Source organism: Channa argus, unplaced genomic scaffold (genome assembly GCF_033026475.1).
Source record: "Channa argus isolate prfri unplaced genomic scaffold, Channa argus male v1.0 Contig011, whole genome shotgun sequence".
Lineage (NCBI taxonomy): Eukaryota > Metazoa > Chordata > Actinopteri > Anabantiformes > Channidae > Channa > Channa argus.
In genome coordinates, this window is record NW_027125230.1 from 853873 (window position 1) to 881285 (window position 27413).

The window sequence follows — 27413 nt, forward strand, 5'->3', positions numbered from 1 at the left end:
CACAAAACCTAACAATTCAAAAATGCTAAATAAGGTTTGGAAACCAAGAACAGCAAACAGGTGCTGATGCCAGAAAGAGCCTCGCTAGCTGTTGGGAACCGTACTTTTAAAACTCCAGCAAGTGTAGGATGGACCAATCAGCCTCCTGTACTGCCCCCCAATCCGGCCAATCAGGCAGGGCACCTATAAGAACAAGAAAATAAAAACAACACATATGGCCAGGACCGTAACATGGTCTACTAGTAATGAAGCACGATGGTTGGCAAACCAATAAAGTAACAAAACAGCAATGAAAGAACAAAATTTGATGAAAATATAGAACAATTTCTATGAATAAATAGGCAGTAACACCAGCTTGTGCTGCCCGTAAACCCAAGCAAAAAAGCTTACAGCACCTGGTATTCCCAGGCGGTCTTCCTACCAAGTACTAACCAGGCCCGGCCCAATTTGGCTGCCGAGATCGGACGCTTAGAGAGCGGAGTGGCCGTAAGCTGCATTTCACATCATCAACAGCTCTTAAAAACGCTAGAGAAGCAGAATGCATGACACTTGCTAAGAAGAAGATAAATGTGTCAAAGTACAAAGTACTATAACTGTACTGGTCTGTTACGCCCCTGTCTAGGGGGTCAGGGTGCAACATACAAAGATAAATTAGCATTTTCCCTCTCCGATCCCCAAACCAAAATCCAGGATCGAGATGTTCCAACAGAATGATATTTATTTTAAACGAAAGAAAGTGTCAAACAAAACATGACACTACAACTCAGGGCGAACCAAGGCCAACATAATAAACAAAATAAGCCATTTCCCACAGAAAGTGCTAGCTAGCCTGATAGAAATAAACAAACCAAAAGACAGTCGCTAACCCTAACTCCCTAATGTGAAAACAGTCCAAAGAAAATGGCAGTTCACCCCTACAGATTTAATACTATTTACAAAATATACAATTTATAAACAAAACCACGGCACAAAACCTAACAATTCAAAAATGCTAAATAAGGTTTGGAAACCAAGAACAGCAAACAGGTGCTGATGCCAGAAAGAGCCTCGCTAGCTGTTGGGAACCGTACTTTTAAAACTCCAGGAAGTGTAGGATGGACCAATCAGCTTCCTGTACTGCCCCCCAATCCAGCCAATCAGGCAGGGCACCTATAAGAACAACAAAATAAAAACAACACATATGGCCAGGACCGTAACATGGTCTACTAGTAATGAAGCACGATGGTTGGCAAACCAATAAACTAACAAAACAGCAATGAAAGAACAAAATTTGATGAAAATATAGAACAATTTCTATGAATAAATAGGCAGTAACACCAGCTTGTGCTGCCCGTAAACCCAAGCAAAAAAGCTTACAACACCTGGTATTCCCAGGCGGTCTTCCTACCAAGTACTAACCAGGCCCGGCTCTATTTGGCTGCCGAGATCGGACGAGATCGGGCGCTTAGAGAGCGGTGTGGCCGTAAGCTGCATTTGACATCATCAACAGCTCTTAAAAACGCTAGAGAAGCAGAATGCATGACACTTGCTAAGAAGAAGATAAATATGGCAAAGTACAAAGTACTATAACTGTACTGGTCTGTTACGCCCCTGTCTAGGGGGTCAGGGTGAAACATACAAAGATAAATTTGCATGTTCCCTCTCCGATCCCCAAACCAAAATCCAGGATTGAGATGTTCCAACAGAATGATATTTATTTTAAACGAAAGAAAGTGTCAAACAAAACATGACACTACAACTCAGGGCGAACCAAGGCCAACATAATAAACAAAATAAGCCATTTCCCACAGAAAGTGCTAGCTAGCCTGATAGAAATAAACAAACCAAAAGACAGTCGCTAACCCTAACTCCCTAATGTGAAAACAAGAGAAAACAATCAAAAGAAAAATGGCAGTCCACCCCTACAGATTTAATACTATTTACAAAATATACAATTTATAAACAAAACCAGGGCACAAAACCTAACAATTCAAAAATGCTAAATAAGGTTTGGAAACCAAGAACAGCAAACAGGTGCTGATGCCAGAAAGAGCCTCGCTAGCTGTTGGGAACCGTACTTTTAAAACTCCAGCAAGTGTAGGATGGACCAATCACCCTCCTGTACTGCCCCCCAATCCGGCCAATCAGGCAGGGCACCTATAAGAACAAGAAAATAAAAACAACACATATGGCCAGGACCGTAACATGGTCTACTAGTAATGAAGCACGATGGTTGGCAAACCAATAAAGTAACAAAACAGCAATGAAAGAACAAAATTTGATGAAAATATAGAACAATTTCTATGAATAAATAGGCAGTAACACCAGCTTGTGCTGCCCGTAAACCCAAGCAAAAAAGCTTACAGCACCTGGTATTCCCAGGCGGTCTTCCTACCAAGTACTAACCAGGCCCGGCCCAATTTGGCTGCCGAGATCGGACGCTTAGAGAGCGGTGTGGCCGTAAGCTGCATTTCACATCATCAACAGCTCTTAAAAACGCTAGAGAAGCAGAATGCATGACACTTGCTAAGAAGAAGATAAATGTGTCAAAGTACAAAGTACTATAACTGTACTGGTCTGTTACGCCCCTGTCTAGGGGGTCAGGGTGCAACATACAAAGATAAATTAGCATTTTCCCTCTCCGATCCCCAAACCAAAATCCAGGATCGAGATGTTCCAACAGAATGATATTTATTTTAAACGAAAGAAAGTGTCAAACAAAACATGACACTACAACTCAGGGCGAACCAAGGCCAACATAATAAACAAAATAAGCCATTTCCCACAGAAAGTGCTAGCTAGCCTGATAGAAATAAACAAACCAAAAGACAGTCGCTAACCCTAACTCCCTAATGTGAAAACAGTCCAAAGAAAATGGCAGTTCACCCCTACAGATTTAATACTATTTATAAAATATACAATTTATAAACAAAACCACGGCACAAAACCTAACAATTCAAAAATGCTAAATAAGGTTTGGAAACCAAGAACAGCAAACAGGTGCTGATGCCAGAAAAAGCCTCGCTAGCTGTTGGGAACCGTACTTTTAAAACTCCAGGAAGTGTAGGATGGACCAATCAGCTTCCTGTACTGCCCCCCAATCCAGTCAATCAGGCAGGGCACCTATAAGAACAAGAAAATAAAAACAACACATATGGCCAGGACCGTAACATGGTCTACTAGTAATGAAGCACGTTGGTTGGCAAACCAATAAAGTAGCAAAACAGCAATGAAAGAACAAAATTTGATGAAAATATAGAACAATTTCTATGAATAAATAGGCAGTAACACCAGCTTGTGCTGCCCGTAAACCCAAGCAAAAAAGCTTACAGCACCTGGTATTCCCAGGCGGTCTTCCTACCAAGTACTAACCAGGCCCGGCCCTATTTGGCTGCCGAGATCGGGCGCTTAGAGAGCAGTGTCGCCGTAACATGCATTTGACATCATCAACAGCTCTTAAAAACGCTAGAGAAGCAGAATGCATGACACTTGCTAAGAAGAAGATAAATGTGGCAAAGTACAAAGTACTATAACTGTACTGGTCTGTTACGCCCCTGTCTAGGGGGTCAGGGTGAAACATACAAAGATAAATTTGCATGTTCCCTCTCCGATCCCCAAACCAAAATCCAGGATTGAGATGTTCCAACAGAATGATATTTATTTTAAACGAAAGAAAGTGTCAAACAAAACATGACACTACAACTCAGGGCGAACCAAGGCCAACATAATAAACAAAATAAGCCATTTCCCACAGAAAGTGCTAGCTAGCCTGATAGAAAGAAACAAACCAAAAGACAGTCGCTAACCCTAACTCCCTAATGTGAAAACAAGAGAAAACAATCAAAAGAAAATGGCTGTTCACCCCTACAGATTTAATACTATTTACAAAATATACAATTTATAAACAAAACCACGGCACAAAACCTAACAATTCAAAAATGCTAAATAAGGTTTGGAAACCAAGAACAGCAAACAGGTGCTGATGCCAGAAAGAGCCTCGCTAGCTGTTGGGAACCGTACTTTTAAAACTCCAGGAAGTGTAGGATGGACCAATCAGCTTCCTGTACTGCCCCCCAATCCAGCCAATCAGGCAGGGCACCTATAAGAACAAGAAAATAAAAACAACACATATGGCCAGGACCGTAACATGGTCTACTAGTAATGAAGCACGATGGTTGGCAAACCAATAAACTAACAAAACAGCAATGAAAGAACAAAATTTGATGAAAATATAGAACAATTTCTATGAATAAATAGGCAGTAACACCAGCTTGTGCTGCCCGTAAACCCAAGCAAAAAAGCTTACAGCACCTGGTATTCCCAGGCGGTCTTCCTACCAAGTACTAACCAGGCCCGGCCCTATTTGGCTGCCGAGATCGGACAAGATCGGGCGCTTAGAGAGCGGTGTGGCCGTAACATGCATTTGACATCATCAACAGCTCTTAAAAACGCTAGAGAAGCAGAATGCATGACACTTGCTAAGAAGAAGATAAATGTGGCAAAGTACAAAGTACTATAACTGTACTGGTCTGTTACGCCCCTGTCTAGGGGGTCAGGGTGAAACATACAAAGATAAATTTGCATGTTCCCTCTCCGATCCCCAAACCAAAATCCAGGATTGAGATGTTCCAACAGAATGATATTTATTTTAAACGAAAGAAAGTGTCAAACAAAACATGACACTACAACTCAGGGCGAACCAAGGCCAACATAATAAACAAAATAAGCCATTTCCCACAGAAAGTGCTAGCTAGCCTGATAGAAATAAACAAACCAAAAGACAGTCGCTAACCCTAACTCCCTAATGTGAAAACAAGAGAAAACAATCAAAAGAAAATGGCTGTTCACCCCTACAGATTTAATACTATTTACAAAATATACAATTTATAAACAAAACCAGGGCACAAAACCTAACAATTCAAAAATGCTAAATAAGGTTTGGAAACCAAGAACAGCAAACAGGTGCTGATGCCAGAAAGAGCCTCGCTAGCTGTTGGGAACCGTACTTTTAAAACTCCAGGAAGTGTAGGATGGACCAATCAGCTTCCTGTACTGCCCCCCAATCCAGCCAATCAGGCAGGGCACCTATAAGAACAACAAAATAAAAACAACACATATGGCCAGGACCGTAACATGGTCTACTAGTAATGAAGCACGATGGTTGGCAAACCAATAAAGTAACAAAACAGCAATGAAAGAACAAAATTTGATGAAAATATAGAACAATTTCTATGAATAAATAGGCAGTAACACCAGCTTGTGCTGCCCGTAAACCCAAGCAAAAAAGCTTACAACACCTGGTATTCCCAGGCGGTCTTCCTACCAAGTACTAACCAGGCCCGGCCCAATTTGGCTACCGAGATCGGACGCTTAGAGAGCGGTGTGGCCGTAAGCTGCATTTCACATCATCAACAGCTCTTAAAAACGCTAGAGAAGCAGAATGCATGACACTTGCTAAGAAGAAGATAAATGTGTCAAAGTACAAAGTACTATAACTGTACTGGTCTGTTACGCCCCTGTCTAGGGGGTCAGGGTGCAACATACAAAGATAAATTAGCATTTTCCCTCTCCGATCCCCAAACCAAAATCCAGGATCGAGATGTTCCAACAGAATGATATTTATTTTAAACGAAAGAAAGTGTCAAACAAAACATGACACTACAACTCAGGGCGAACCAAGGCCAACATAATAAACAAAATAAGCCATTTCCCACAGAAAGTGCTAGCTAGCCTGATAGAAAGAAACAAACCAAAAGACAGTCGCTAACCCTAACTCCCTAATGTGAAAACAAGAGAAAACAATCAAAAGAAAATGGCTGTTCACCCCTACAGATTTAATACTATTTACAAAATATAGAATTTATAAACAAAACCACGGCACAAAACCTAACAATTCAAAAATGCTAAATAAGGTTTGGAAACCAAGAACAGCAAACAGGTGCTGCTGCCAGAAAGAGCCTCGCTAGCTGTTGGGAACTGTACTTTTAAAACTCCAGGAAGTGTAGGATGGACCAATCAGCTTCCTGTACTGCCCCTCAATCCGGCCAATCAGGCAGGGCACGTATAAGAACAACAAAATAAAAACAACACATATGGCCAGGACCGTAACATGGTCTACTAGTAATGAAGCACGATGGTTGACAAACCAATAAAGTAGCAAAACAGCAATGAAAGAACAAAATTTGATGAAAATATAGAACAATTTCTATGAATAAATAGGCAGTAACACCAGCTTGTGCTGCCCGTAAACCCAAGCAAAAAAGCTTACAGCACCTGGTATTCCCACACGGTCTTCCTACCAAGTACTAACCAGGCCCGGCTCTATTTGGCTGCCGAGATCGGACGAGATCGGGCGCTTAGAGAGCGGTGTGGCCGTAAGCTGCATTTCACATCATCAACAGCTCTTAAAAACACTGGAGAAGCAGAATGCATGACACTTGCTAAGAAGAAGATAAATGTGGCAAAGTACAAAGTACTATAACTGTACTGGTCTGTTACGCCCCTGTCTAGGGGGTCAGGGTGCAACATACAAAGATAAATTAGCATGTTCCCTCTCCGATCCCGAAAACAAAATCCAGGATTGAGATGTTCCAACAGAATGATATTTATTTTAAACGAAAGAAAGTGTCAAGCAAAACATGACACTACAACTCAGGGCGAACCAAGGCCAACATAATAAACAAAATAAGCCATTTCCCACAGAAAGTGCTAGCTAGCCTGATAGAAATAAACAAACCAAAAGACAGTCGCTAACCCTAACTCCTTAATGTGAAAACAAGAGAAAACAATCAAAAGAAAATGGCTGTTCACCCCTACAGATTTAATACTATTTACAAAATACGCAATTTATAAACAAAACCACGGCACAAAACCTAACAATTCAAAAATGCTAAATAAGGTTTGGAAACCAAGAACAGCAAACAGGTGCTGATGCCAGAAAGAGCCTCGCTAGCTGTTGGGAACCGTACTTTTAAAACTCCAGGAAGTGTAGGATGGACCAATCAGCTTCCTGTACTGCCCCCCAATCCAGCCAATCAGGCAGGGCACCTATAAGAACAACAAAATAAAAACAACACATATGGCCAGGACCGTAACATGGTCTACTAGTAATGAAGCACGATGGTTGGCAAACCAATAAACTAACAAAACAGCAATGAAAGAACAAAATTTGATGAAAATATAGAACAATTTCTATGAATAAATAGGCAGTAACACCAGCTTGTGCTGCCCGTAAACCCAAGCAAAAAAGCTTACAACACCTGGTATTCCCAGGCGGTCTTCCTACCAAGTACTAAGCAGGCCCGGCTCTATTTGGCTGCCGAGATCGGACGAGATCGGGCGCTTAGAGAGCGGTGTGGCCGTAAGCTGCATTTGACATCATCAACAGCTCTTAAAAACGCTAGAGAAGCAGAATGCATGACACTTGCTAAGAAGAAGATAAATGTGTCAAAGTACAAAGTACTATAACTGTACTGGTCTGTTACGCCCCTGTCTAGGGGGTCAGGGTGCAACATACAAAGATAAATTAGCATTTTCCCTCTCCGATCCCCAAACCAAAATCCAGGATCGAGATGTTCCAACAGAATGATATTTATTTTAAACGAAAGAAAGTGTCAAACAAAACATGACACTACAACTCAGGGCGAACCAAGGCCAACATAATAAACAAAATAAGCCATTTCCCACAGAAAGTGCTAGCTAGCCTGATAGAAATAAACAAACCAAAAGACAGTCGCTAACCCTAACTCCCTAATGTGAAAACAGTCCAAAGAAAATGGCAGTTCACCCCTACAGATTTAATACTATTTACAAAATATACAATTTATAAACAAAACCACGGCACAAAACCTAACAATTCAAAAATGCTAAATAAGGTTTGGAAACCAAGAACAGCAAACAGGTGCTGATGCCAGAAAGAGCCTCGCTAGCTGTTGGGAACCGTACTTTTAAAACTCCAGCAAGTGTAGGATGGACCAATCAGCCTCCTGTACTGCCCCCCAATCCGGCCAATCAGGCAGGGCACCTATAAGAACAAGAAAATAAAAACAACACATATGGCCAGGACCGTAACATGGTCTACTAGTAATGAAGCACGATGGTTGACAAACCAATAAAGTAGCAAAACAGTAATGAAAGAACAAAATTTGATGAAAATATAGAACAATTTCTATGAATAAATAGGCAGTAACACCAGCTTGTGCTGCCCGTAAACCCAAGCAAAAAAGCTTACAGCACCTGGTATTCCCAGGCGGTCTTCCTACCAAGTACTAACCAGGCCCGGCTCTATTTGGCTGCCGAGATCGGACGAGATCGGGCGCTTAGAGAGCGGTGTGGCCGTAAGCTGCATTTGACATCATCAACAGCTCTTAAAAACGTTGGAGAAGCAGAGTGCATGAAACTAGCTAAGAAGAAGATAAATGTGGCAAAGTACAAAGTACTATAACTGTACTGGTCTGTTACGCCCCTGTCCAGGGGGTCAGGGTGCAACATACAAAGATAAATTAGCATGTTCCCTCTCCGATCCCCAAACCAAAATCCAGGATCGAGATGTTCCAACAGAATGATATTTATTTTAAACGAAAGAAAGTGTCAAACAAAACATGACACTACAACTCAGGGCGAACCAAGGCCAACATAATAAACAAAATAAGCCATTTCCCACAGAAAGTGCTAGCTAGCCTGATAGAAATAAACAATCCAAAAGACAGTCGCTAACCCTAACTCCCTAATGTGAAAACAAGAGAAAACAATCCAAAGAAAATGGCTGTTCACCCCTACAGATTTAATACGAATTACAAAATAAACAATTTATAAACAAAACCACGGCACAAAACCTAACAATTCAAAAATGCTAAATAAGGTTTGGAAACCAAGAACAGCAAACAGGTGTTGCTGCCAGAAAGAGCCTCGCTAGCTGTTGGGAACCGTACTTTTAAAACTCCAGGAAGTGTAGGATGGACCAATCAGCTTCCTGTACTGCCCCCCAACCCGGCCAATCAGGCAGGGCACCTATAAGAACAACAAAATAAAAACAACACATATGGCCAGGACCGTAACGTGGTCTACTAGTAATGAAGCACGATGGTTGACAAACCAATAAAGTAGCAAAACAGCAATGAAAGAACAAAATTTGATAAAAATATAGAACAATTTCTATGAATAAATAGGCAGTAACACCAGCTTGTGCTGCCCGTAAACCCAAGCAAAAAAGCTTACAGCACCTGGTATTCCCAGGCGGTCTTCCTACCAAGTACTAACCAGGCCCGGCTCTATTTGGCTGCCGAGATCGGACGAGATCGGGCGCTTAGAGAGCGGTGTGGCCGTAAGCAGCATTTGACATCATCAACAGCTCTTAAAAACGCTGGAGAAGCAGAATGCATGACACTTGCTAAGAAGAAGATAAATGTGGCAAAGTACAAAGTACTATAACTGTACTGGTCTGTTACGCCCCTGTCCAGGGGGTCAGGGTGCAACATACAAAGATAAATTAGCATGTTCCCTCTCCGATCCCCAAACCAAACTCCAGTATCGAGATGTTCCAACAGAATGATATTTATTTTAAACGAAAGAAAGTGTCAAACAAAACATGACACTACAACTCAGGGCGAACCAAGGCCAACATAATAAACAAAATAAGCCATTTCCCACAGAAAGTGCTAGCTAGCCTGATAGAAATAAACAAACCAAAAGACAGTCGCTAACCCTAACTCCCAAATGTGAAAACAATCCAAAGAAAATGGCAGTTCACCCCTACAGATTTAATACTATTTACAAAATATACAATTTATAAACAAAACCAGGGCACAAAACCTAACAATTCAAAAATGCTAAATAAGGTTTGGAAACCAAGAACAGCAAACAGGTGCTGATGCCAGAAAGAGCCTCGCTAGCTGTTGGGAACCGTACTTTTAAAACTCCAGCAAGTGTAGGATGGACCAATCAGCCTCCTGTACTGCCCCCCAATCCGGCCAATCAGGCAGGGCACCTTCAAGAACAAGAAAATAAAAACAACACATATGGCCAGGACCGTAACATGGTCTACTAGTAATGAAGCACGATGGTTGGCAAACCAATAAAGTAACAAAACAGCAATGAAAGAACAAAATTTGATGAAAATATAGAACAATTTCTATGAATAAATAGGCAGTAACACCAGCTTGTGCTGCCCGTAAACCCAAGCAAAAAAGCTTACAGCACCTGGTATTCCCAGGCGGTCTTCCTACCAAGTACTAACCAGGCCCGGCCCAATTTGGCTGCCGAGATCGGACGCTTAGAGAGCGGTGTGGCCGTAAGCTGCATTTGACATCATCAACAGCTCTTAAAAACACTGGAGAAGCAGAATGCATGACACTTGCTAAGAAGAAGATAAATGTGGCAAAGTACAAAGTACTATAACTGTACTGGTCTGTTACGCCCCTGTCTAGGGGGTCAGGGTGAAACATACAAAGATAAATTAGCATGTTCCCTCTCCGATCCCGAAAACAAAATCCAGGATTGAGATGTTCCAACAGAATGATATTTATTTTAAACGAAAGAAAGTGTCAAGCAAAACATGACACTACAACTCAGGGCGAACCAAGGCCAACATAATAAACAAAATAAGCCATTTCCCACAGAAAGTGCTAGCTAGCCTGATAGAAATAAACAAACCAAAAGACAGTCGCTAACCCTAACTCCCTAATGTGAAAACAAGAGAAAACAATCAAAAGAAAATGGCTGTTCACCCCTACAGATTTAATACTATTTACAAAATACACAATTTATAAACAAAACCACGGCACAAAACCTAACAATTCAAAAATGCTAAATAAGGTTTGGAAACCAAGAACAGCAAACAGGTGCTGATGCCAGAAAGAGCCTCGCTAGCTGTTGGGAACCGTACTTTTAAAACTCCAGCAAGTGTAGGATGGACCAATCAGCTTCTTGTACTGCCCCCCAATCCGGCCAATCAGGCAGGGCACCTATAAGAACAAGAAAATAAAAACAACACATATGGCCAGGACCGTAACATGGTCTATTAGTAATGAAGCACGATGGTTGGCAAACCAATAAAGTAGCAAAACAGCAATGAAAGAACAAAATTTGATGAAAATATAGAACAATTTCTATGAATAAATAGGCAGTAACACCAGCATGTGCTGCCCGTAAACCCAAGCAAAAAAGCTTACAGCACCTGGTATTCCCAGGCGGTCTTCCTACCAAGTACTAACCAGGCCCGGCCCTATTTGGCTGCCGAGATCGGACGAGATCGGGCGCTTAGAGAGCGGTGTGGCCGTAACATGCATTTGACATCATCAACAGCTCTTAAAAACGCTAGAGAAGCAGAATGCATGACACTTGCTAAGAAGAAGATAAATGTGGGAAAGTACAAAGTACTATAACTGTACTGGTCTGTTACGCCCCTGTCTAGGGGGTCAGGGTGAAACATACAAAGATAAATTTGCATGTTCCCTCTCCGATCCCCAAACCAAAATCCAGGATTGAGATGTTCCAACAGAATGATATTTATTTTAAACGAAAGAAAGTGTCAAACAAAACATGACACTACAACTCAGGGCGAACCAAGGCCAACATAATAAACAAAATAAGCCATTTCCCACAGAAAGTGCTAGCTAGCCTGATAGAAATAAACAAACCAAAAGACAGTCGCTAACCCTAACTCCCTAATGTGAAAACAAGAGAAAACAATCAAAAGAAAAATGACAGTCCACCCCTACAGATTTAATACTATTTACAAAATATACAATTTATAAACAAAACCACGGCACAAAACCTAACAATTCAAAAATGCTAAATACGGTTTGGAAACCAAGAACAGCAAACAGGTGCTGATGCCAGAAAGAGCCTCGCTAGCTGTTGGGAACCGTACTTTTAAAACTCCAGGAAGTGTAGGATGGACCAATCAGCTTCCTGTACTGCCCCCCAATCCAGCCAATCAGGCAGGGCACCTATAAGAACAAGAAAATAAAAACAACACATATGGCCAGGACCGTAACATGGTCTACTAGTAATGAAGCACGATGGTTGGCAAACCAATAAAGTAACAAAACAGCAATGAAAGAACAAAATTTGATGAAAATATAGAACAATTTCTATGAATAAATAGGCAGTAACACCAGCTTGTGCTGCCCGTAAACCCAAGCAAAAAAGCTTACAGCACCTGGTATTCCCAGGCGGTCTTCCTACCAAGTACTAACCAGGCCCGGCCCAATTTGGCTGCCGAGATCGGACGAGATCGGGCGCTTAGAGAGCGGTGTGGCCGTAAGCTGCATTTCACATCATCAACAGCTCTTAAAAACGCTAGAGAAGCAGAATGCATGACACTTGCTAAGAAGAAGATAAATGTGTCAAAGTACAAAGTACTATAACTGTACTGGTCTGTTACGCCCCTGTCTAGGGGGTCAGGGTGCAACATACAAAGATAAATTAGCATTTTCCCTCTCCGATCCCCAAACCAAAATCCAGGATCGAGATGTTCCAACAGAATGATATTTATTTTAAACGAAAGAAAGTGTCAAACAAAACATGACACTACAACTCAGGGCGAACCAAGGCCAACATAATAAACAAAATAAGCCATTTCCCACAGAAAGTGCTAGCTAGCCTGATAGAAATAAACAAACCAAAAGACAGTCGCTAACCCTCACTCCCTAATGTGAAAACAGTCCAAAGAAAATGGCAGTTCACCCCTACAGATTTAATACTATTTACAAAATATACAATTTATAAACAAAACCACGGCACAAAACCTAACAATTCAAAAATGCTAAATAAGGTTTGGAAACCAAGAACAGCAAACAGGTGCTGATGCCAGAAAAAGCCTCGCTAGCTGTTGGGAACCGTACTTTTAAAACTCCAGGAAGTGTAGGATGGACCAATCAGCTTCCTGTACTGCCCCCCAATCCAGTCAATCAGGCAGGGCACCTATAAGAACAAGAAAATAAAAACAACACATATGGCCAGGACCGTAACATGGTCTACTAGTAATGAAGCACGTTGGTTGGCAAACCAATAAAGTAGCAAAACAGCAATGAAAGAACAAAATTTGATGAAAATATAGAACAATTTCTATGAATAAATAGGCAGTAACACCAGCTTGTGCTGCCCGTAAACCCAAGCAAAAAAGCTTACAGCACCTGGTATTCCCAGGCGGTCTTCCTACGAAGTACTAACCAGCCCCTGCCCTATTTGGCTGCCGAGATCGGACGAGATCGGGCGCTTAGAGAGCAGTGTGGCCGTAACATGCATTTGACATCATCAACAGCTCTTAAAAACGCTAGAGAAGCAGAATGCATGACACTTGCTAAGAAGAAGATAAATGTGGCAAAGTACAAAGTACTATAACTGTACTGGTCTGTTACGCCCCTGTCTAGGGGGTCAGGGTGAAACATACAAAGATAAATTTGCATGTTCCCTCTCCGATCCCCAAACCAAAATCCAGGATTGAGATGTTCCAACAGAATGATATTTATTTTAAACGAAAGAAAGTGTCAAACAAAACATGACACTACAACTCAGGGCGAACCAAGGCCAACATAATAAACAAAATAAGCCATTTCCCACAGAAAGTGCTAGCTAGCCTGATAGAAAGAAACAAACCAAAAGACAGTCGCTAACCCTAACTCCCTAATGTGAAAACAAGAGAAAACAATCAAAAGAAAAATGGCAGTCCACCCCTACAGATTTAATACTATTTACAAAATATACAATTTATAAACAAAACCACGGCACAAAACCTAACAATTCAAAAATGCTAAATAAGGTTTGGAAACCAAGAACAGCAAACAGGTGCTGATGCCAGAAAGAGCCTCGCTAGCTGTTGGGAAACGTACTTTTAAAACTAAAGGAAGTGTAGGATGGACCAATCAGCTTCCTGTACTGCCCCCCAATCCAGCCAATCAGGCAGGGCACCTATAAGAACAAGAAAATAAAAACAACACATATGGCCAGGACCGTAACATGGTCTACTAGTAATGAAGCACGATGGTTGGCAAACCAATAAACTAACAAAACAGCAATGAAAGAACAAAATTTGATGAAAATATAGAACAATTTCTATGAATAAATAGGCAGTAACACCAGCTTGTGCTGCCCGTAAACCCAAGCAAAAAAGCTTACAACACCTGGTATTCCCAGGCGGTCTTCCTACCAAGTACTAACCAGGCCCGGCTCTATTTGGCTGCCGAGATCGGACGAGATCGGGCGCTTAGAGAGCGGTGTGGCCGTAAGCTGCATTTGACATCATCAACAGCTCTTAAAAACGCTAGAGAAGCAGAATGCATGACACTTGCTAAGAAGAAGATAAATATGGCAAAGTACAAAGTACTATAACTGTACTGGTCTGTTACGCCCCTGTCTAGGGGGTCAGGGTGAAACATACAAAGATAAATTTGCATGTTCCCTCTCCGATCCCCAAACCAAAATCCAGGATTGAGATGTTCCAACAGAATGATATTTATTTTAAACGAAAGAAAGTGTCAAACAAAACATGACACTACAACTCAGGGCGAACCAAGGCCAACATAATAAACAAAATAAGCCATTTCCCACAGAAAGTGCTAGCTAGCCTGATAGAAATAAACAAACCAAAAGACAGTCGCTAACCCTAACTCCCTAATGTGAAAACAAGAGAAAACAATCAAAAGAAAAATGGCAGTCCACCCCTACAGATTTAATACTATTTACAAAATATACAATTTATAAACAAAACCAGGGCACAAAACCTAACAATTCAAAAATGCTAAATAAGGTTTGGAAACCAAGAACAGCAAACAGGTGCTGATGCCAGAAAGAGCCTCGCTAGCTGTTGGGAACCGTACTTTTAAAACTCCAGCAAGTGTAGGATGGACCAATCACCCTCCTGTACTGCCCCCCAATCCGGCCAATCAGGCAGGGCACCTATAAGAACAAGAAAATAAAAACAACACATATGGCCAGGACCGTAACATGGTCTACTAGTAATGAAGCACGATGGTTGGCAAACCAATAAAGTAACAAAACAGCAATGAAAGAACAAAATTTGATGAAAATATAGAACAATTTCTATGAATAAATAGGCAGTAACACCAGCTTGTGCTGCCCGTAAACCCAAGCAAAAAAGCTTACAGCACCTGGTATTCCCAGGCGGTCTTCCTACCAAGTACTAACCAGGCCCGGCCCAATTTGGCTGCCGAGATCGGACGCTTAGAGAGCGGAGTGGCCGTAAGCTGCATTTCACATCATCAACAGCTCTTAAAAACGCTAGAGAAGCAGAATGCATGACACTTGCTAAGAAGAAGATAAATGTGTCAAAGTACAAAGTACTATAACTGTACTGGTCTGTTACGCCCCTGTCTAGGGGGTCAGGGTGCAACATACAAAGATAAATTAGCATTTTCCCTCTCCGATCCCCAAACCAAAATCCAGGATCGAGATGTTCCAACAGAATGATATTTATTTTAAACGAAAGAAAGTGTCAAACAAAACATGACACTACAACTCAGGGCGAACCAAGGCCAACATAATAAACAAAATAAGCCATTTCCCACAGAAAGTGCTAGCTAGCCTGATAGAAATAAACAAACCAAAAGACAGTCGCTAACCCTAACTCCCTAATGTGAAAACAGTCCAAAGAAAATGGCAGTTCACCCCTACAGATTTAATACTATTTACAAAATATACAATTTATAAACAAAACCACGGCACAAAACCTAACAATTCAAAAATGCTAAATAAGGTTTGGAAACCAAGAACAGCAAACAGGTGCTGATGCCAGAAAGAGCCTCGCTAGCTGTTGGGAACCGTACTTTTAAAACTCCAGCAAGTGTAGGATGGACCAATCAGCTTCCTGTACTGCCCCCCAATCCAGCCAATCAGGCAGGGCACCTATAAGAACAACAAAATAAAAACAACACATATGGCCAGGACCGTAACATGGTCTACTAGTAATGAAGCACGATGGTTGGCAAACCAATAAACTAACAAAACAGCAATGAAAGAACAAAATTTGATGAAAATATAGAACAATTTCTATGAATAAATAGGCAGTAACACCAGCTTGTGCTGCCCGTAAACCCAAGCAAAAAAACCTTACAACACCTGGTATTCCCAGGCGGTCTTCCTACCAAGTACTAACCAGGCCCGGCTCTATTTGGCTGCCGAGATCGGACGAGATCGGGCGCTTAGAGAGCGGTGTGGCCGTAAGCTGCATTTGACATCATCAACAGCTCTTAAAAACGCTAGAGAAGCAGAATGCATGACACTTGCTAAGAAGAAGATAAATATGGCAAAGTACAAAGTACTATAACTGTACTGGTCTGTTACGCCCCTGTCTAGGGGGTCAGGGTGAAACATACAAAGATAAATTTGCATGTTCCCTCTCCGATCCCCAAACCAAAATCCAGGATTGAGATGTTCCAACAGAATGATATTTATTTTAAACGAAAGAAAGTGTCAAACAAAACATGACACTACAACTCAGGGCGAACCAAGGCCAACATAATAAACAAAATAAGCCATTTCCCACAGAAAGTGCTAGCTAGCCTGATAGAAATAAACAAACCAAAAGACAGTCGCTAACCCTAACTCCCTAATGTGAAAACAAGAGAAAACAATCAAAAGAAAAATGGCAGTCCACCCCTACAGATTTAATACTATTTACAAAATATACAATTTATAAACAAAACCAGGGCACAAAACCTAACAATTCAAAAATGCTAAATAAGGTTTGGAAACCAAGAACAGCAAACAGGTGCTGATGCCAGAAAGAGCCTCGCTAGCTGTTGGGAACCGTACTTTTAAAACTCCAGCAAGTGTAGGATGGACCAATCAGCCTCCTGTACTGCCCCCCAATCCGGCCAATCAGGCAGGGCACCTATAAGAACAAGAAAATAAAAACAACACATATGGCCAGGACCGTAACATGGTCTACTAGTAATGAAGCACGATGGTTGGCAAACCAATAAAGTAACAAAACAGCAATGAAAGAACAAAATTTGATGAAAATATAGAACAATTTCTATGAATAAATAGGCAGTAACACCAGCTTGTGCTGCCCGTAAACCCAAGCAAAAAAGCTTACAGCACCTGGTATTCCCAGGCGGTCTTCCTACCAAGTACTAACCAGGCCCGGCCCAATTTGGCTGCCGAGATCGGACGCTTAGAGAGCGGTGTGGCCGTAAGCTGCATTTGACATCATCAACAGCTCTTAAAAACGCTGGAGAAGCAGAATGCATGACACTTGCTAAGAAGAAGATAAATGTGTCAAAGTACAAAGTACTATAACTGTACTGGTCTGTTACGCCCCTGTCTAGGGGGTCAGGGTGCAACATACAAAGATAAATTAGCATTTTCCCTCTCCGATCCCCAAACCAAAATCCAGGATCGAGATGTTCCAACAGAATGATATTTATTTTAAACGAAAGAAAGTGTCAAACAAAACATGACACTACAACTCAGGGCGAACCAAGGCCAACATAATAAACAAAATAAGCCATTTCCCACAGAAAGTGCTAGCTAGCCTGATAGAAATAAACAAACCAAAAGACAGTCGCTAACCCTAACTCCCTAATGTGAAAACAGTCCAAAGAAAATGGCAGTTCACCCCTACAGATTTAATACTATTTATAAAATATACAATTTATAAACAAAACCACGGCACAAAACCTAACAATTCAAAAATGCTAAATAAGGTTTGGAAACCAAGAACAGCAAACAGGTGCTGATGCCAGAAAAAGCCTCGCTAGCTATTGGGAACCGTACTTTTAAAACTCCAGGAAGTGTAGGATGGACCAATCAGCTTCCTGTACTGCCCCCCAATCCAGTCAATCAGGCAGGGCACCTATAAGAACAAGAAAATAAAAACAACACATATGGCCAGGACCGTAACATTTAGTACAAAAAAGCTTACAGCACCTGGTATTCCCAGGCGGTCTTCCTACCAAGTACTAACCAGGCCCGGCCCAATTTGGCTGCCGAGATCGGACGCTTAGAGAGCGGTGTGGCCGTAAGCTGCATTTGACATCATCAACAGCTCTTAAAAACGCTGGAGAAGCAGAATGCATGACACTTGCTAAGAAGAAGATAAATGTGTCAAAGTACAAAGTACTATAACTGTACTGGTCTGTTACGCCCCTGTCTAGGGGGTCAGGGTGCAACATACAAAGATAAATTAGCATTTTCCCTCTCCGATCCCCAAACCAAAATCCAGGATCGAGATGTTCCAACAGAATGATATTTATTTTAAACGAAAGAAAGTGTCAAACAAAACATGACACTACAACTCAGGGCGAACCAAGGCCAACATAATAAACAAAATAAGCCATTTCCCACAGAAAGTGCTAGCTAGCCTGATAGAAATAAACAAACCAAAAGACAGTCGCTAACCCTAACTCCCTAATGTGAAAACAGTCCAAAGAAAATGGCAGTTCACCCCTACAGATTTAATACTATTTATAAAATATACAATTTATAAACAAAACCACGGCACAAAACCTAACAATTCAAAAATGCTAAATAAGGTTTGGAAACCAAGAACAGCAAACAGGTGCTGATGCCAGAAAAAGCCTCGCTAGCTGTTGGGAACCGTACTTTTAAAACTCCAGGAAGTGTAGGATGGACCAATCAGCTTCCTGTACTGCCCCCCAATCCAGTCAATCAGGCAGGGCACCTATAAGAACAAGAAAATAAAAACAACACATATGGCCAGGACCGTAACATGGTCTACTAGTAATGAAGCACGTTGGTTGGCAAACCAATAAAGTAGCAAAACAGCAATGAAAGAACAAAATTTGATGAAAATATAGAACAATTTCTATGAATAAATAGGCAGTAACACCAGCTTGTGCTGCCCGTAAACCCAAGCAAAAAAGCTTACAGCACCTGGTATTCCCAGGCGGTCTTCCTACGAAGTACTAACCAGGCCCGGCCCTATTTGGCTGCCGAGATCGGACGAGATCGGGCGCTTAGAGAGCGGTGTGGCCGTAAGCTGCATTTGACATCATCAACAGCTCTTAAAAACGCTAGAGAAGCAGAATGCATGACACTTGCTAAGAAGAAGATAAATATGGCAAAGTACAAAGTACTATAACTGTACTGGTCTGTTACGCCCCTGTCTAGGGGGTCAGGGTGAAACATACAAAGATAAATTTGCATGTTCCCTCTCCGATCCCCAAACCAAAATCCAGGATTGAGATGTTCCAACAGAATGATATTTATTTTAAACGAAAGAAAGTGTCAAACAAAACATGACACTACAACTCAGGGCGAACCAAGGCCAACATAATAAACAAAATAAGCCATTTCCCACAGAAAGTGCTAGCTAGCCTGATAGAAATAAACAAACCAAAAGACAGTCGCTAACCCTAACTCCCTAATGTGAAAACAAGAGAAAACAATCAAAAGAAAAATGGCAGTCCACCCCTACAGATTTAATACTATTTACAAAATATACAATTTATAAACAAAACCAGGGCACAAAACCTAACAATTCAAAAATGCTAAATAAGGTTTGGAAACCAAGAACAGCAAACAGGTGCTGATGCCAGAAAGAGCCTCGCTAGCTGTTGGGAACCGTACTTTTAAAACTCCAGCAAGTGTAGGATGGACCAATCAGCCTCCTGTACTGCCCCCCAATCCGGCCAATCAGGCAGGGCACCTATAAGAACAAGAAAATAAAAACAACACATATGGCCAGGACCGTAACATGGTCTATTAGTAATGAAGCACGATGGTTGACAAACCAATAAAGTAGCAAAACAGCAATGAAAGAACAAAATTTGATGAAAATATAGAACAATTTCTATGAATAAATAGGCAGTAACACCAGCTTGTGCTGCCCGTAAACCCAAGCAAAAAAGCTTACAGCACCTGGTATTCCCAGGCGGTCTTCCTACCAAGTACTAACCAGGCCCGGCCCTATTTGGCTGCCGAGATCGGACAAGATCGGGCGCTTAGAGAGCGGTGTGGCCGTAACATGCATTTGACATCATCAACAGCTCTTAAAAACGCTAGAGAAGCAGAATGCATGACACTTGCTAAGAAGAAGATAAATATGGCAAAGTACAAAGTACTATAACTGTACTGGTCTGTTACGCCCCTGTCTAGGGGGTCAGGGTGAAACATACAAAGATAAATTTGCATGTTCCCTCTCCGATCCCCAAACCAAAATCCAGGATTGAGATGTTCCAACAGAATGATATTTATTTTAAACGAAAGAAAGTGTTAAACAAAACATGACACTACAACTCAGGGCGAACCAAGGCCAACATAATAAACAAAATAAACCATTTCCCACAGAAAGTGCTAGCTAGCCTGATAGAAATAAACAAACCAAAAGACAGTCGCTAACCCTAACTCCCTAATGTGAAAACAAGAGAAAACAATCAAAAGAAAAATGGCAGTCCACCCCTACAGATTTAATACTATTTACAAAATATACAATTTATAAACAAAACCAGGGCACAAAACCTAACAATTCAAAAATGCTAAATAAGGTTTGGAAACCAAGAACAGCAAACAGGTGCTGATGCCAGAAAGAGCCTCGCTAGCTGTTGGGAACCGTACTTTTAAAACTCCAGCAAGTGTAGGATGGACCAATCACCCTCCTGTACCTCTACGAAGTACTAACCAGCCCCTGCCCTATTTGGCTGCCGAGATCGGACGAGATCGGGCGCTTAGAGAGCAGTGTGGCCGTAACATGCATTTGACATCATCAACAGCTCCTAAAAACGCTAGAGAAGCAGAATGCATGACACTTGCTAAGAAGAAGATAAATGTGGCAAAGTACAAAGTACTATAACTGTACTGGTCTGTTACGCCCCTGTCTAGGGGGTCAGGGTGAAACATACAAAGATAAATTTGCATGTTCCCTCTCCGATCCCCAAACCAAAATCCAGGATTGAGATGTTCCAACAGAATGATATTTATTTTAAACGAAAGAAAGTGTCAAACAAAACATGACACTACAACTCAGGGCGAACCAAGGCCAACATAATAAACAAAATAAGCCATTTCCCACAGAAAGTGCTAGCTAGCCTGATAGAAAGAAACAAAAACCAAAAGACAGTCGCTAACCCTAACTCCCTAATGTGAAAACAAGAGAAAACAATCAAAAGAAAAATGGCAGTCCACCCCTACAGATTTAATACTATTTACAAAATATACAATTTATAAACAAAACCACGGCACAAAACCTAACAATTCAAAAATGCTAAATAAGGTTTGGAAACCAAGAACAGCAAACAGGTGCTGATGCCAGAAAGAGCCTCGCTAGCTGTTGGGAAACGTACTTTTAAAACTAAAGGAAGTGTAGGATGGACCAATCAGCTTCCTGTACTGCCCCCCAATCCAGCCAATCAGGCAGGGCACCTATAAGAACAAGAAAATAAAAACAACACATATGGCCAGGACCGTAACATGGTCTACTAGTAATGAAGCACGATGGTTGGCAAACCAATAAACTAACAAAACAGCAATGAAAGAACAAAATTTGATGAAAATATAGAACAATTTCTATGAATAAATAGGCAGTAACACCAGCTTGTGCTGCCCGTAAACCCAAGCAAAAAAGCTTACAGCACCTGGTATTCCCAGGCGGTCTTCCTACGAAGTACTAACCAGGCCCGGCCCTATTTGGCTGCCGAGATCGGACGAGATCGGGCGCTTAGAGAGCGGTGTGGCCGTAAGCTGCATTTGACATCATCAACAGCTCTTAAAAACGCTAGAGAAGCAGAATGCATGACACTTGCTAAGAAGAAGATAAATATGGCAAAGTACAAAGTACTATAACTGTACTGGTCTGTTACGCCCCTGTCTAGGGGGTCAGGGTGAAACATACAAAGATAAATTTGCATGTTCCCTCTCCGATCCCCAAACCAAAATCCAGGATTGAGATGTTCCAACAGAATGATATTTATTTTAAACGAAAGAAAGTGTCAAACAAAACATGACACTACAACTCAGGGCGAACCAAGGCCAACATAATAAACAAAATAAGCCATTTCCCACAGAAAGTGCTAGCTAGCCTGATAGAAATAAACAAACCAAAAGACAGTCGCTAACCCTAACTCCCTAATGTGAAAACAAGAGAAAACAATCAAAAGAAAAATGGCAGTCCACCCCTACAGATTTAATACTATTTACAAAATATACAATTTATAAACAAAACCAGGGCACAAAACCTAACAATTCAAAAATGCTAAATAAGGTTTGGAAACCAAGAACAGCAAACAGGTGCTGATGCCAGAAAGAGCCTCGCTAGCTGTTGGGAACCGTACTTTTAAAACTCCAGCAAGTGTAGGATGGACCAATCAGCCTCCTGTACTGCCCCCCAATCCGGCCAATCAGGCAGGGCACCTATAAGAACAAGAAAATAAAAACAACACATATGGCCAGGACCGTAACATGGTCTATTAGTAATGAAGCACGATGGTTGACAAACCAATAAAGTAGCAAAACAGCAATGAAAGAACAAAATTTGATGAAAATATAGAACAATTTCTATGAATAAATAGGCAGTAACACCAGCTTGTGCTGCCCGTAAACCCAAGCAAAAAAGCTTACAGCACCTGGTATTCCCAGGCGGTCTTCCTACCAAGTACTAACCAGGCCCGGCCCTATTTGGCTGCCGAGATCGGACAAGATCGGGCGCTTAGAGAGCGGTGTGGCCGTAAGCTGCATTTGACATCATCAACAGCTCTTAAAAACGCTAGAGAAGCAGAATGCATGACACTTGCTAAGAAGAAGATAAATATGGCAAAGTACAAAGTACTATAACTGTACTGGTCTGTTACGCCCCTGTCTAGGGGGTCAGGGTGAAACATACAAAGATAAATTTGCATGTTCCCTCTCCGATCCCCAAACCAAAATCCAGGATTGAGATGTTCCAACAGAATGATATTTATTTTAAACGAAAGAAAGTGTTAAACAAAACATGACACTACAACTCAGGGCGAACCAAGGCCAACATAATAAACAAAATAAGCCATTTCCCACAGAAAGTGCTAGCTAGCCTGATAGAAATAAACAAACCAAAAGACAGTCGCTAACCCTAACTCCCTAATGTGAAAACAAGAGAAAACAATCAAAAGAAAAATGGCAGTCCACCCCTACAGATTTAATACTATTTACAAAATATACAATTTATAAACAAAACCAGGGCACAAAACCTAACAATTCAAAAATGCTAAATAAGGTTTGGAAACCAAGAACAGCAAACAGGTGCTGATGCCAGAAAGAGCCTCGCTAGCTGTTGGGAACCGTACTTTTAAAACTCCAGCAAGTGTAGGATGGACCAATCAGCCTCCTGTACTGCCCCCCAATCCGGCCAATCAGGCAGGGCACCTATAAGAACAAGAAAATAAAAACAACACATATGGCCAGGACCGTAACATGGTCTACTAGTAATGAAGCACGATGGTTGGCAAACCAATAAAGTAACAAAACAGCAATGAAAGAACAAAATTTGATGAAAATATAGAACAATTTCTATGAATAAATAGGCAGTAACACCAGCTTGTGCTGCCCGTAAACCCAAGCAAAAAAGCTTACAGCACCTGGTATTCCCAGGCGGTCTTCCTACCAAGTACTAACCAGGCCCGGCCCAATTTGGCTGCCGAGATCGGACGCTTAGAGAGCGGTGTGGCCGTAAGCTGCATTTCACATCATCAACAGCTCTTAAAAACGCTAGAGAAGCAGAATGCATGACACTTGCTAAGAAGAAGATAAATGTGGCAAAGTACAAAGTACTATAACTGTACTGGTCTGTTACGCCCCTGTCTAGGGGGTCAGGGTGCAACATACAAAGATAAATTAGCATTTTCCCTCTCCGATCCCCAAACCAAAATCCAGGATCGAGATGTTCCAACAGAATGATATTTATTTTAAACGAAAGAAAGTGTCAAACAAAACATGACACTACAACTCAGGGCGAACCAAGGCCAACATAATAAACAAAATAAGCCATTTCCCACAGAAAGTGCTAGCTAGCCTGATAGAAATAAACAAACCAAAAGACAGTCGCTAACCCTAACTCCCTAATGTGAAAACAGTCCAAAGAAAATGGCAGTTCACCCCTACAGATTTAATACTATTTATAAAATATACAATTTATAAACAAAACCACGGCACAAAACCTAACAATTCAAAAATGCTAAATAAGGTTTGGAAACCAAGAACAGCAAACAGGTGCTGATGCCAGAAAAAGCCTCGCTAGCTGTTGGGAACCGTACTTTTAAAACTCCAGGAAGTGTAGGATGGACCAATCAGCTTCCTGTACTGCCCCCCAATCCAGTCAATCAGGCAGGGCACCTATAAGAACAAGAAAATAAAAACAACATATATGGCCAGGACCGTAACATGGTCTACTAGTAATGAAGCACGTTGGTTGGCAAACCAATAAAGTAGCAAAACAGCAATGAAAGAACAAAATTTGATGAAAATATAGAACAATTTCTATGAATAAATAGGCAGTAACACCAGCTTGTGCTGCCCGTAAACCCAAGCAAAAAAGCTTACAGCACCTGGTATTCCCAGGCGGTCTTCCTACGAAGTACTAACCAGGCCCGGCCCTATTTGGCTGCCGAGATCGGGCGCTTAGAGAGCAGTGTGGCCGTAACATGCATTTGACATCATCAACAGCTCTTAAAAACGCTAGAGAAGCAGAATGCATGACACTTGCTAAGAAGAAGATAAATGTGGCAAAGTACAAAGTACTATAACTGTACTGGTCTGTTACGCCCCTGTCTAGGGGGTCAGGGTGAAACATACAAAGATAAATTTGCATGTTCCCTCTCCGATCCCCAAACCAAAATCCAGGATTGAGATGTTCCAACAGAATGATATTTATTTTAAACGAAAGAAAGTGTCAAACAAAACATGACACTACAACTCAGGGCGAACCAAGGCCAACATAATAAACAAAATAAGCCATTTCCCACAGAAAGTGCTAGCTAGCCTGATAGAAAGAAACAAACCAAAAGACAGTCGCTAACCCTAACTCCCTAATGTGAAAACAAGAGAAAACAATCAAAAGAAAATGGCTGTTCACCCCTACAGATTTAATACTATTTACAAAATATACAATTTATAAACAAAACCACGGCACAAAACCTAACAATTCAAAAATGCTAAATAAGGTTTGGAAACCAAGAACAGCAAACAGGTGCTGATGCCAGAAAGAGCCTCGCTAGCTGTTGGGAACCGTACTTTTAAAACTCCAGGAAGTGTAGGATGGACCAATCAGCTTCCTGTACTGCCCCCCAATCCAGCCAATCAGGCAGGGCACCTATAAGAACAAGAAAATAAAAACAACACATATGGCCAGGACCGTAACATGGTCTACTAGTAATGAAGCACGATGGTTGGCAAACCAATAAACTAACAAAACAGCAATGAAAGAACAAAATTTGATGAAAATATAGAACAATTTCTATGAATAAATAGGCAGTAACACCAGCTTGTGCTGCCCGTAAACCCAAGCAAAAAAGCTTACAACACCTGGTATTCCCAGGCGGTCTTCCTACCAAGTACTAACCAGGCCCGGCTCTATTTGGCTGCCGAGATCGGACGAGATCGGGCGCTTAGAGAGCGGTGTGGCCGTAAGCTGCATTTGACATCATCAACAGCTCTTAAAAACGCTAGAGAAGCAGAATGCATGACACTTGCTAAGAAGAAGATAAATATGGCAAAGTACAAAGTACTATAACTGTACTGGTCTGTTACGCCCCTGTCTAGGGGGTCAGGGTGAAACATACAAAGATAAATTTGCATGTTCCCTCTCCGATCCCCAAACCAAAATCCAGGATTGAGATGTTCCAACAGAATGATATTTATTTTAAACGAAAGAAAGTGTCAAACAAAACATGACACTACAACTCAGGGCGAACCAAGGCCAACATAATAAACAAAATAAGCCATTTCCCACAGAAAGTGCTAGCTAGCCTGATAGAAATAAACAAACCAAAAGACAGTCGCTAACCCTAACTCCCTAATGTGAAAACAAGAGAAAACAATCAAAAGAAAAATGGCAGTTCACCCCTACAGATTTAATACTATTTACAAAATATACAATTTATAAACAAAACCAGGGCACAAAACCTAACAATTCAAAAATGCTAAATAAGGTTTGGAAACCAAGAACAGCAAACAGGTGCTGATGCCAGAAAGAGCCTCGCTAGCTGTTGGGAACCGTACTTTTAAAACTCCAGCAAGTGTAGGATGGACCAATCAGCCTCCTGTACTGCCCCCCAATCCGGCCAATCAGGCAGGGCACCTATAAGAACAAGAAAATAAAAACAACACATATGGCCAGGACAGTAACATGGTCTATTAGTAATGAAGCACGATGGTTGACAAACCAATAAAGTAGCAAAACAGCAATGAAAGAACAAAATTTGATGAAAATATAGAACAATTTCTATGAATAAATAGGCAGTAACACCAGCTTGTGCTGCCCGTAAACCCAAGCAAAAAAGCTTACAGCACCTGGTATTCCCAGGCGGTCTTCCTACCAAGTACTAACCAGGCCCGGCCCTATTTGGCTGCCGAGATCGGACGAGATCGGGCGCTTAGAGAGCGGTGTGGCCGTAACATGCATTTGACATCATAAACAGCTCTTAAAAACGCTAGAGAAGCAGAATGCATGACACTTGCTAAGAAGAAGATAAATGTGGCAAAGTACAAAGTACTATAACTGTACTGGTCTGTTACGCCCCTGTCTAGGGGGTCAGGGTGAAACATACAAAGATAAATTTGCATGTTCCCTCTCCGATCCCCAAACCAAAATCCAGGATTGAGATGTTCCAACAGAATGATATTTATTTTAAACGAAAGAAAGTGTCAAACAAAACATGACACTACAACTCAGGGCGAACCAAGGCCAACATAATAAACAAAATAAGCCATTTCCCACAGAAAGTGCTAGCTAGCCTGATAGAAAGAAACAAACCAAAAGACAGTCGCTAACCCTAACTCCCTAATGTGAAAACAAGAGAAAACAATCAAAAGAAAATGGCTGTTCACCCCTACAGATTTAATACTATTTACAAAATATACAATTTATAAACAAAACCACGGCACAAAACCTAACAATTCAAAAATGCTAAATAAGGTTTGGAAACCAAGAACAGCAAACAGGTGCTGATGCCAGAAAGAGCCTCGCTAGCTGTTGGGAACCGTACTTTTAAAACTCCAGGAAGTGTAGGATGGACAAATCAGCTTCCTGTACTGCCCCCCAATCCGGCCAATCAGGCAGGGCACCTATAAGAACAAGAAAATAAAAACAACACATATGGCAAGGACCGTAACATGGTCTACTAGTAATGAAGCACGATGGTTGACAAACCAATAAAGTAGCAAAACAGCAATGAAAGAACAAAATTTGATGAAAATATAGAACAATTTCTATGAATAAATAGGCAGTAACACCAGCTTGTGCTGCCCGTAAACCCAAGCAAAAA

At 41.3% G+C, this 27413-nt stretch overlaps 17 pseudogenes; all 17 read right to left on the minus strand.

Moving 5' to 3' along the window:
• Nucleotides 1–1349: 1349 nt before the first annotated feature.
• LOC137112081 (5S ribosomal RNA) lies at nt 1350–1468 on the minus strand (annotated as a pseudogene).
• A 2810-nt stretch (nt 1469–4278) lies between these two features.
• LOC137111569 (5S ribosomal RNA) lies at nt 4279–4397 on the minus strand (annotated as a pseudogene).
• A 1843-nt stretch (nt 4398–6240) lies between these two features.
• On the minus strand, nt 6241–6359 carry LOC137112061 (5S ribosomal RNA; annotated as a pseudogene).
• An 867-nt stretch (nt 6360–7226) lies between these two features.
• On the minus strand, nt 7227–7345 carry LOC137111417 (5S ribosomal RNA; annotated as a pseudogene).
• Nucleotides 7346–8202: 857 nt separating this feature from the next.
• On the minus strand, nt 8203–8321 carry LOC137111951 (5S ribosomal RNA; annotated as a pseudogene).
• Nucleotides 8322–9188: 867 nt separating this feature from the next.
• On the minus strand, nt 9189–9307 carry LOC137111952 (5S ribosomal RNA; annotated as a pseudogene).
• Nucleotides 9308–11140: 1833 nt separating this feature from the next.
• Nucleotides 11141–11259, minus strand: LOC137111479 (5S ribosomal RNA; annotated as a pseudogene).
• An 868-nt stretch (nt 11260–12127) lies between these two features.
• LOC137112186 (5S ribosomal RNA) lies at nt 12128–12246 on the minus strand (annotated as a pseudogene).
• An 857-nt stretch (nt 12247–13103) lies between these two features.
• LOC137111693 (5S ribosomal RNA) lies at nt 13104–13222 on the minus strand (annotated as a pseudogene).
• An 868-nt stretch (nt 13223–14090) lies between these two features.
• Nucleotides 14091–14209, minus strand: LOC137112083 (5S ribosomal RNA; annotated as a pseudogene).
• Nucleotides 14210–16044: 1835 nt separating this feature from the next.
• LOC137111421 (5S ribosomal RNA) lies at nt 16045–16163 on the minus strand (annotated as a pseudogene).
• Nucleotides 16164–18825: 2662 nt separating this feature from the next.
• LOC137112085 (5S ribosomal RNA) lies at nt 18826–18944 on the minus strand (annotated as a pseudogene).
• An 868-nt stretch (nt 18945–19812) lies between these two features.
• On the minus strand, nt 19813–19931 carry LOC137111570 (5S ribosomal RNA; annotated as a pseudogene).
• Nucleotides 19932–21524: 1593 nt separating this feature from the next.
• On the minus strand, nt 21525–21643 carry LOC137112086 (5S ribosomal RNA; annotated as a pseudogene).
• An 868-nt stretch (nt 21644–22511) lies between these two features.
• On the minus strand, nt 22512–22630 carry LOC137112206 (5S ribosomal RNA; annotated as a pseudogene).
• Nucleotides 22631–25440: 2810 nt separating this feature from the next.
• On the minus strand, nt 25441–25559 carry LOC137112084 (5S ribosomal RNA; annotated as a pseudogene).
• An 868-nt stretch (nt 25560–26427) lies between these two features.
• On the minus strand, nt 26428–26546 carry LOC137111480 (5S ribosomal RNA; annotated as a pseudogene).
• Between the last annotated feature and the right edge of the window lie 867 nt (nt 26547–27413).